This window comes from Lepidothrix coronata, unplaced genomic scaffold, assembly GCF_001604755.1.
Source record: "Lepidothrix coronata isolate B3197 unplaced genomic scaffold, Lepidothrix_coronata-1.0 Scaffold1, whole genome shotgun sequence".
Taxonomy (NCBI): Eukaryota; Metazoa; Chordata; class Aves; order Passeriformes; family Pipridae; genus Lepidothrix; species Lepidothrix coronata.
In genome coordinates, this window is record NW_016690181.1 from 12,201,896 (window position 1) to 12,213,372 (window position 11,477).

An 11,477-nucleotide genomic window follows, 5' to 3' on the forward strand; every position below is an offset into this window, starting at 1 on the left:
TTTTGTTCCATGATCAGAATATCAAAGCTCCTCCATACTTGGCTCTGTTATTGGTTTAACTGTGTGCTCTTAGGTAAGATAAATTCACCTCTGCCTGTCTCTGTGTGGCTGCCTGCAGTGCAAAACAACGACATTTCCTTTGCAAAATCTTTCATGGACTATAGCAATGCAGGAATTTTCCCTTTAAAGAATTTTCTTATATTATTTCAGAGTTTTGCCTGCGATGTCCACATAAGAAGGTGGACACTCCTGTGGGTGAGCCAACTCCCCATCAAGAAAATGGACTGTCTTCAGCATGGCTGGAAGCTTTTCCAAATGTCTTTGTTTGGCAGCTTGTGATCCCCTCAATAGGCCCACAGTAGGGGCACCCCTGACGCCCAGGGTCTCAAGGCTTAACACCTATCTCAGTTTCAGTCTGTGTGGTTTCATGTAGCACTTCCTTCCATTTACTGTCCTTTTTCCACCCAGGCATTTAGGCAGCTTGCCTCGTTCCCCTTTTGTTAAGTGCTGATTTCATCTTGGTAGCCCACATAATAAATAGAAGTGCTGCAAATAACTTGCCTTTATTTTTTTTTTGGGGGGGGGGAGGGCAGTATTTGTTTGTTTGGGTTTTTGTTTGTTTGTTTTGCCTTTTTTTTTTTTTTTTACCAAGCACTTAACTACAGGATATTAATGTCAGATAAAATCTCTAAACCATCCTGCTGATGACCACATCAGCATCTCATGGTTCCAAAAGACTTTGTATAGTCTTTCTCTTTTTTGATACCTATGAGAAGCTTGAGAGATGAAAAGACAAGCACCGAAACCTCCTCTCTTGATCTTAGTTCTTTCAGATACCACTTCTAGTGTCCTAGAGATGGTGAGATGCCCAGAAAAATGTTCAAAGATCATCTGAAAACATGAAGGCTACATGGTTGGAGAGACTGAATGCTGATCTGTGGTGCAAAGGCATTTTGTCATGATATTGTTTGAGCATGTGTCTCTCAGCTGCTTCCCACTTACCATTTTGGTATGTATGGTGTCATGAGAATGTAGTGGGTGAGATAATATTGTCAATGCATAGTATGACTGCAAAAACCTCCAAACACCAGTAGTTTTATCTCAGTGGACTAATGTGACCCCAGGTAAACAAAGGCCTAGTTGTCTGTTAGCCCTGCCTGATACACATTGCAGCCTACATGGCATAAGTCTTTGTATTGTCATGCTCCTGTGTGATTTGTTTTTCTTCAAGTTTGCATCTGGAAACCAAGTCAGAAAAGCAGATTTATCTCTGCATTGGATTTTCTCCTGCAGATGACATTGAAATTGCGATTGCCAGCCTTTGAGAAACAGACTTATTAATCATCAGATTCCTCTGTTTCTTTTCTCAGTTTATATCACCATCTTAAGGTAGACAACAGGGATTGTAGCCCCAGCAGAGAGCTTATATTTCAGTATCTAACACAGGAATTCTTGTGCACAAACAGTGAGAGCTCTGGGACCATCTGTAACAAGCACAGTTCTGGGAAGCATTGACTGCACCATTTTTAGTGTCCATGCATTTAAAGGGCAGGTTGATTTCTACCGCTCAGCATCCATCAACACATAATAATATGGTGCTCCTGTTCTTTTCTGAAATGTACCTTTTCATTTTAGATCTTCTTGAAAGAGAAAGAACTTTAGCACATGCAGACACAACGGGTTCATTGCCACTCATGGCCCCCACTATGTGCCATTCATTCTGTACTGAACATGAAGCTTCAATCCCCCTTCTAAGAGGGACTTAAGCAAGCCAGAGCTCTGTGCTTGTACAAATATTCACACACAGTCTGAAACAACCCATCAAGGATTATTCCTGGAATGATTAGGGACAAGTCCTAACAAGCCTTCATAATAATGCAGACTATTTAAAGCTTCTGAGGGCCAGGATCATATGGCAAAGGGCAGGGTAAATGAAAACAGGGTAATTTCTGATGCCATGAACGTGCTAAAATGGGAGGTGGGGAATGTTTCTGTGAGTCTGGGGGGGGAGTTGACTGGAAGGAGGGAAACATTATAATAATAGTTAGCATTTATGTAACTCTTCATGTATTTAAACCACTGCACAAACAGTGACTGGGGAGGAACTGGAATGCGCTGCATGATACCCAAGGGAGAGCTATTTTTTTTTTAATATTTTTTTTTAGTATTGATCTAGGGTAACAAGTAGCTCCAGTCAGGGGAACAGCAGCATGGCTTGCCTGGCATGTGAATGGGTGTCACTTATTGAAGCAGGGCCAGAGGGATGCAGAAAGAAATGGGCATGGCTGTGGTGAGTAAAGCATTCTCTGGGGAGCAATGGGGAGAGCTGGCTATGTCATGCCTTCTCTTGTGCCCTTAGGAAGGTGCGAGAGCCTTAAAGTGCCACGTAAATCTCCTTGACGTGATATAGCCCTTGGCTAACTATTAGCTTGGCAAAATGTGAACAAATAGGTGCCATAATCAACAGCTGTGATTTCTCTCCCCATGGGGTCAACACCAGCTTGGGGGGCTTTGAAGTCAGATGGAAAAAAGCATTTCCCCATAGCTATGATGACATGATGAGGTGAGGACAACTGCAAATCCAGCTGCTACCAACACCAGGCCTATGAAGGAGCAGCAGGATACTTGGACACTCTCACTTAGGAGATGTGTCCTCCATCAGGTTGTCCTTCCTCCTCTGCTGCAGAGCATCTGTGATGATACAAACAGAACTGCAGCAAATCCTAGCAGATACAACAGGCCTTGCTTGTGCCTCTTTTTACAGCATTAACTCTGGGTTTCTTAGAGATCATGGTGCTACCTACAGTCTCTTATGCTGTTGCCAGATTTTTTTTCTATAGTGGTTGAGAGGCTCTTGTGAGTGCCTCAGTTCCAGGATGCCTGGGAAGCAGGTGCATCTGCTTTTGAAATGACTGAGAATCAGGCTGAGTGGATGACTGATACACCAGGGAAGATGGGTGGAATCAAACAACTTTTTCTTGGCTTCCTTGCTGAACTAAAAACTAAAAAAAGGATTTTTTTTTCCATGCACAATGAAGCACTCAAGAGTCTAGACTTGACACAAACAAAAAAAGTTATAGCAAGATAAAATCTCATTTAAAATGGAAAATTCAGGTTTTCCTAAACAAAATGACTTGATTTTTACCCACTTATGCTTATTTTCTTGCAGAAAGAACCAAGTCACCGGAACCACTAGGGTAGTAGTTTTCATCCACTGTTTAAAACCATTGTTCAGTGAAAACATTTCCCTTATACTCCCTCTGAGCATCTCTATGTACATCATGCTTTTTTTCATGTAGGATGCAATACTGGGCTCATACTACATACTGCTTCCAAGATCTTTCTTTTTGGCTTTGATTTTTCTTACAGACTTTACAAAGGATTGCAGAAGAGGTTGAGGGAACTGATGAACACCTTCTCAGTTTCAGTTTCTCCAATGGAGAGGAGAAAACATTTATTTGATTTTCTGTTTACAGCTCCCATTTTCACGTGTGCCTCCATGGTGGAAATGGATTGAGACAGCTGCTCTGCTGTCCAGTCCTGGCTGGAGGTTCTTGTATCCCACATGCCTGGATTTATGGTATATCTTACTTCTTCTTCCCAGGTGACATCTGAGTGCTATTTTATGTAATATTTCTCTTCTGATTCAGGCTTTTCCTGATGACTCTCAATTCTGAAATATCTTATTCTGTCTAAATGGAAAGATCTGTCTTGGTCTTTGAGAGCTTCCTGGGATGTTCCTTCTTGTGGACTTTAAGTGTTGTGCAGAGTATTTTTTCTGTTCTCCATGCTTATGACATGAAAATGGACTAGAGGCCTTGTGCTCTGTAGTACTGTTTCTGACTGCTGCCAGAGAAGAGCTGTTGCACTGAGTATTTTCTTGTGCCAATGCACTCAGCTGTTGCATACGTGAACTGAATATTTGAGGGCTACCTTTTCCTGCCTTCTCCTAAGTGCTCCATTGTTTGATATCCAACCTAATGGCTTGGCAACCTCACAAGAAGTGCCTTTGTCTTATTGACAGACTTGGCCCATGTTGCAAATGTCAACCCAAGGTGTCAAAGTGAGTCACTGCACACGCATGTATCTAGAGAGGATTTTCCATGCAACATGATGAAGTCATTGACAGCCGTGTTGAGCAACTGTCGGTCATGAATCATGGGGATTAGTGACTGAGGAACGCTCAGGCTGGGGAACCAATGCATGTAATCATCTAGAATGACATGAACATAGAACAAATTAATTAATAATCGACATGTTCTTTCCACTCACTTGGTCCCAATTGTCCCATTGGTCAGCCGAATGTTTTGTGCGTGCTCTTGGCAGGCTCTATTAGTGCTCCACTTCTTATGTAGGGGAAGTAAAAAGTCTCTGTTGCTTGCCTAAGGGAGTTGCCAATGAATCTGGCTACTTGCAGGTAACTAGGGAGCAGCAAGACTTCCTAGTGTGAATTCTGCTCTCTGTTGTGCCCCCTTGCTTATTGTTTTTTTGTTGTTTTGTTTTTTTTTTACATCAATTTCTTAATCCATATTCCTCTTCTGCTTTTTTGTCCCCATTCTTTACCCTCCCCTTACTTCCCCACTTTCCCTCCTCTGTTTTGTCTCCCCTTTGTTGTGCACAGAAAAGAATTGTGGTAGAAGATACTTTTTGTGTTTGTCAGCCAAAATTCTGTGCTCTCTTCCTGTAAATATTTCAGTTTCATCATGAGACAGCATTCGTTTGTTAGCATTTTTTGACTGAATGGGCAGCATATTCTTCTAATGTTTGTTTCTTCTGGGAAGTTTTTCTTGGTGTTTTTTGATGTCTTAGTTTTTTATTAGCATTTCCTCTTGCCAATGTTTTGCTGCGGAGTGCCGCCTGGGCTTACTATGAATGTTTTGGTATGAGGCAAAAAGAATTCATATTTCTGGAGGATTTATTCCCTTGGTATGTGCTTTGGGCAAGACCCTGTCTCCGTTAATATGCCAAAGGCAAAAATTCTCATGAATTTCTTTGAGGAGCAGGACTGAGTCTTGCTTTTGCACCCATGAAGGATTGCTCTACCCCACGCAAGTCCTTAAGGGAGAGGGCTGGCTTGGACAAGAATGGGTGAGGCAGGGCTTGCACATGCCATCTCCATGGGACAGTACTGAAACGCACAGCAGACTTGATCATAGCACTGAAAGGCATCAGCATCACAAGCTTGAGTCCCCACTTCCCATGCAATAAAGCATCAAAACTACTCAGAGCTCGTGGTCAGGGTTGCTGGACTCGTCAGCATTCAAAAGTCATGAGGCAAGTCTTGACACACCATGATGCTGGATGAAAAAATCACAACTGAAATATGTACCTACTTCTTTACAGCAGCTGCCTGGTTTGTGAGCCTGTAAGTGTGTTCAGATAATTCAGATGCAAATTGCATCTCCGAGTTTTCCTAAGCAAGCATGAAGGTGGCTAGAAAATGTTTTTTATTAACAAAAAAATGTACTCTTCACCTGATTGCAAGACCTGGAGTGTCAGAAATGGACTGACTGTTGCAACAGTTGGGGTAAAATGGAGAGCACTGCTATGTGCTGAGGTGAGCTGGCATCCTAGGAGGGACAGAAGCAGTTCAGGGAAGTGATGGGGAGATGCAAGACCTCTTCAGCTGGTTAACTTGGGTCTTTGGGATGGAAACCAGAAAATTGAGTATGTGTTTCAGCTGCTTCTAAATAAGAGAAATTATGACTTTAGAGGGAAGGAGGCTGCAGATTGCTGAGACCTGAAGCTGAGCGTATGCTCTGCTAAAGTTGCGTTGCTCTGAGCAGGGTAACTATGACAGAGGTAAGTCTGGTAACAGAAGATTGCAGTCGTGTGTTATAGAGACTGATGACTACTGACTCTGAGATCCAGCATTAAAATACTTCACAGAAGAACAGATAGCATGTGAGCTGAGTCACTGGATCACATCTGGGCTAGGTTTGAGAGCTGAGCATATCTGCAGGTAGAAAGAATGTTTTGTGCGTGGATTATGTGTGTGTGTGTTAGGGAAGGCACGAGAAATACAGATCATCTGATAGTGTTTCCTGCAAATGCTTTTGAACATAGCTCAAAAAAAAAAAAGTTCAGTTTTCTCATTTGACAGTAAAATGCAAGCAAGGCAAAATTTGAAAACCATCTCAGAAAAATAGTAGAAAACAGCTCTGAGAACTTCCAGTTTTAAAAGACACAAATAAAAATATTTTGTTAAAATATTCTTTATTTTCCCCCTCACCTTCTCATCAACTTTTATTCTGTTTTGCCATGAAAAGGGAGGCAGCAGAGGAAGAATGAAGAAAAACAAAGCTGAAAAAGTTTCTTGGTTCTGTGAGGTTTTTTTAACTTAAAAATTAAAAAAAAAAATGAGGAAGGGGAAGAGAAAATGCTCGTAAATGAGTTTTCTTTTGAAGACAAAATGCTGTTAATTTTAAAAAAAATTTGAACAATTCAGTTATAGTTTGAGTAGTTTCATGGAGATAGAAGATTGGTTTCAGAATTCAAGTTCTACATTCAAAATTCAAGTTGTGGATCCATGGTTCTTCTTAAATACAAATGTAGGTAAACATATATGACCTAGAGCAGTTCCTGCAGAATAATGAGGCTATTTGTTTGGCATAACCCTTATTCCCCACCTACTTAGGATATGTTTGGTTTTCAGTGACTAACTGGAATGATAATTAAAACCTCTGTCTGGACAGCAACCGCTTGCCTTCAAGAGCAGTCTGACTTCCATCTCCACCATAAATAGCTATATACAGTTTGGCATGTTTCTTCGAAGAAGTTTTTTGGACAGACTTAACCTGATTTTCCAGGAATCTCCTCTTCCTTGTACTTGGAAAGTATTAAGTAGTGCCTTTCTCTTTCCATGCCTATAATGCATCCCAAAGGTCCAGATGTAAGGCGAAGTCCAATGATTCAATGCTGAACATAAGTACAGTAACGTCAAAGAAAAGAGAGGAGTGAGGAAAGAATTTATGACCAGGAGGTCGTTGAACAATGTAGCTTCCTTCATATGCATCCAGTTGTGGATGCTTGGTTTGGAGCTAATGGACAAATCCATGCTGTACATGAGCCCTGGCTTTCAATGTTGTGCTAGTGAGTTAGGTTGCCATTCAGGCTAGACCCGAGGTGGAAATGGAAGCCAAAGTACACATGGCTCTTGGGCATATCTATACGTAATAAAGCAGGTTAGAGAAGCATCTTCTTTTGAAGTCCTCAAATGATCGTCCTCTCCTCAACAATTCTCAATTAATAATCCTTTTCTTTCTGCCCCAGTGGGGTGCACTGTGCCATTTCTCAACAATGCATGCATTTTCTTTCTGTTGAAATGCTATGGTGTTACAGTTTTCAAATTAAAAACTGAATGTGTTTGAATATTTTTTCCCACACAAGCATTTCTTTGACTTGCAAATTCCTTTTCTGTTAAAAGTGTCAGTAGTAGATTTTTAACCCATTCTAAGAAACTTTCTGCTGTTAAAAATGACTAACATCCTAAACTCTCTTAGGAATTGTTTGTTCCCATTTTCCTTTCTGAAAAATGATGATTTCTGGAATTGTTTTTTTTTTATCTTTTCTCTTCTTAGCATTCTATTTGTGTCTTCATAATTTTTTCTCATCCCTGTATAGCATTAAACTTTAGAAAGAGTGATATTTCTGAACATGGAAATTAACAGAAATGGCACAGTAGCTCAGCTGGGATTAAAGAATTGATTTAAGCCAAGTCTGATCTACAGGGAGAACTTTTCTGAAACCAAAATGCTCCTACAGGTTTTTTTTTAGCTTAATAACTTTGTTAGTCCAGTCTATAGTTCTGCAAGGATTTCTGAATAGATCTTGTTCACTAATAAATTCCAAATAAATCTTGCTTGCTCTTGGACTTCTTCTCCATTAGATTTTATTATAGGACTTTTTACATAATGGGAGTACACAAACAGGAGATTTGGAGCCACAATTGCAGAACTCTTTGTTCTGGGGTTGGGAAATCAGTTTCCAGATGTGGACCATGTTGGCGGATTTTTCCTTTTTTTTTTCCCCCCTTTTCTTTTGTATGTGTATGTCTTTCTTCCTCTTTTGGCCAGGAGTGAGAGAAGGAAATTAAGATGATGAATGAAATAATGAAAATAATAAAATAACAATGGTAAAAATCCTCTTTGTTCGTGAGTCATGACTCAGCTGAGGTCAGCAGCAGGAGTGCTGCTGTGAGTCTTCTCTGATGTCAACAGCAGACATCACTACAGGAACATGTTTAGGTACTTTGAGTGGAAGAGGTGGAATCTGGGAGATGCATGGAGAAATTTGTTAAGTAATTAGAGAGATTCTTGGGTCCATGTTCTCTCCCACGCTCCAGTTTCTTTGTGCCACTCTGGAAAGACAACAGATCTCCCCAGCTGAGGGTTTTCCCAGCATGGGGTAGTCCACAGATGGCAAAGTTGGCTTCTAAATTAACTTCCCACAGCACAGGGTGTGGAGGGGGTGGGCTGTCACCAGCTGATGAGGAAGAGAGCTGCTCTGAAAAGGACTCCCAAAAGTCAGGACAATCCTTGTTTCAGCAGCACTCTGGCTGTGGAGCAAATACTCCAGGTGTTGCTGTGAGTCAGGCTGTCTCCTTTCTCTCTCCTCCTTCTAACTTCTTCAAGGGAAAATTAAGCACCACACAGAAGTGACATTGTGTGCTTACTCATCACAATACCCATGACTGACCACCAAAAGGGGCCCCCAGTGTGGCTACTGAAGAAAGACCCAGGGCTGGAGATGTCTGCAGGACAAAGCCTTTTGCCAGGGTTTCATGAGTGAGGACATTAGGACTAAGATATATTAGTGTTGTACGTGCTACTGCATCTGTCGAGGCAATCAGGTCCTAGTCAGTGCCATCACTTCTATTGTTCTGCAGACATCTGTTTCATTCCAGCATGGGGAAGGACAGCAAAATAATTTCTTGTTAGATATCTATTAGCAGGGGTTTAGCCGAAGATCTCTAGGAGTGAATTCTGAGACAGTGAGCTGAGACAGAGCCTTTAAGTTGCACTGTGTCTCTAATATGTCCACATGCTGACACTTCTGTGGTGAGTTACTGAGTCCCCCAGAACTGTTTGGTGTTGCCTGTGTAGACAATCTGGGCAGACACTGAAGATAAGGGAGGACACTCAGCTCTGCTAACTCTGAAGGTTTTGTTTCCTCTGAAATCACTGCTTTTCAAGTTGTGGACACATCTGGAAGTAACAGCAAACATGTGTAGCCTGTGGTTTTTGAGGATAGGAGATGAGATTCATATGCAAGGGTGGGAGGGGATGCCGTTTATGTCCTGATAGTATGACCTTGGAGGCAATTGGAGACAAACTGGAGGTAGAGGAAGAACTCCCCAGATGAAAGAGAGAGATGTCCATCCATCTCTGCCATTCCCTCTGGAGGAGCTGGGAGGTTATTCTTGAGTGTAATGGACACACACAGAAGTTGTAACACATGACTCACTCTGGTGGTTATAATGAGATTTGCACCCCCTACTTAGGTGATGAGACACAAGGCTCAAGTCAGGTGGGTGATGGATGCTCAAAATAATCCTGTCTTTACAGCTGTGGTTGCAGCTAGGATATTTATCATAGCCTGGGAATAATAAACTCTTTTACCTAAACTGGATATTTAAGAATATAGCCACAAAGAAAGTACAGCTCTGAGCCCCTTTGCTGGTTGTAAAGATTGTTGAGCTAGAGAGCTTGGGAGGTATCAGGTATCTTTGATTTATCATTAGATTTTTTGCTTTAGTCCTTTGTGGTTTTGGATTTCCAGGGGTTGAACCATATTTTGGCCATGACCAGACTACTGATCTATCTGCCTTTACATTAGTTTGACTCTACTATCCATCTTTACATTGTGTGAAGTGCTTTTAGTCTCAACAGCAGGGTGAACTCCTCACTGGAGTCCATGGAGTCCCTTGTCTGGTCCTGCTTTTGGGATTTTAAACTCTGTTTTGGAGACAATTTTATTATTATGCTGATTTTTTCTTATTTTTTTTAAATATGTACTTATATTCTGTTTAAATACAATTCTTTCAAAAAGTCCTCTTTAAGATTGTAATTTTTGAATAGGGGGGAGAGTGTGAGCAGGACATCCTTGTTTTTACAACAAAAAGGTCCATTCAACAACAGAGGTTTTCTGGTGTTTCCTCCTGACTGAATCAGAGGGGTCACTAGGATGGGGTAACAAGTGAAAGAGAAGATAGTGTTTGACCTTTCTGTCACAATTTTTCCTTTGATGGGGGTACATGCTGTCTCATGATAAGATGAACAAGTATCATGGAATGGAGAAAAATGTTCCATTAAATGTTTCTATCAGAATAGCAAGATTATGTTTCTGGTTTGGTATCTCAGTGTCTTGGGGAAGAAGGAGGAACATGATTTTTGCTGTGTCAATGTCTGTGTTTTTTTTTGAGTGTTCTTTCCTTTACGTTGTTTCCTTTTGATTTTCCAATGCTATGGGAGAAGTCAAAATAGCAAGAGAAGCAGAAGTGACAGTTCACGAGATTGCTGCTGGTTTCCAGCTAAATCTCTGTGCCTGGTATTTCTTACTTCACAGGCACTTCCGAAGAGCTGTTGCCAGCAAATGGGAAACTCTGTGTACAAGGGGTTTGGCAATATTTAGGCAGGCTGAATCTGCATTTTCATTTGTAAGGATGAGCTGACTCTTGGAACTGGTCTACTGTGACTTTCAAAGCTTTTTGAAAATCAGAACTTGAAAATCAGAAGGAAATGCCAGATTTCTTTTGCTGTCTACCTTAGTAGTGCAGTAGTCACAGGAAACATGGGTAATGCTTGCAAACCTGAGCAGGTAGGAGCAGTGCTTGAGTTGGAAGTAACCAGAAGGTAGCTGACCAAAGATAATCATGTGGCATGGGCCTCCTTGGAGCTGAAGCCATAAAGGAATCATCTGCATTTCATTTCTCTCATTTACATCCCATCAGGACACATTTCCTGAGGATCTGAATTGAGAATAATTTCTCAGAGGAACTACTATTCCCTAAATCATATAAAATAAGACACACAGTCTGTGTCGATGAGCAAACCCGTTTGGTCTTTAAGCATTTTCATGAATCCTTTGTATCTTTGAGTTGAATAGCTCCAATTGCATGGCAAGACGGAATGCCAAAATGAATGAAGAGGAAAAAGGAGGAACAATAACCTAAACCAAGCACTTATATTGAAAACAGGACCCAGGGAAGAACAAGTAACTAGTGGCTCTGTAGGCTGGCTTTCTCTCTCCTGCAAATCTCTTTCACCGATGAGACAATGCAGGAATAAAACAGAAGTATCTTTCAGATTGTAAACAGCATGTTGGCAGATGAGTGGACATAAGTATCAGAGATGACATGAGTGGCCTTAGCCTCCAAACGTTACTACAGGCTCATATTCATAAGCAGACTTCTGATAGTTTGTTCAAGCAAGGAAAGTGAGTACATTTGTCACTCCACCAGCAGTGCAGCTGTGCAG

At 41.2% G+C, this 11,477-nt stretch overlaps 1 long non-coding RNA gene across 1 annotated transcript; it reads left to right on the forward strand.

Moving 5' to 3' along the window:
• Positions 1 to 10: 10 nt before the first annotated feature.
• Positions 11 to 936, forward strand: LOC108493899. Its single transcript, XR_001873638.1, has 3 exons — positions 11 to 73; positions 211 to 358; positions 825 to 936. It is a non-coding gene; the product is annotated as an uncharacterized LOC108493899 (long non-coding RNA).
• Positions 937 to 11,477: the final 10,541 nt, after the last annotated feature.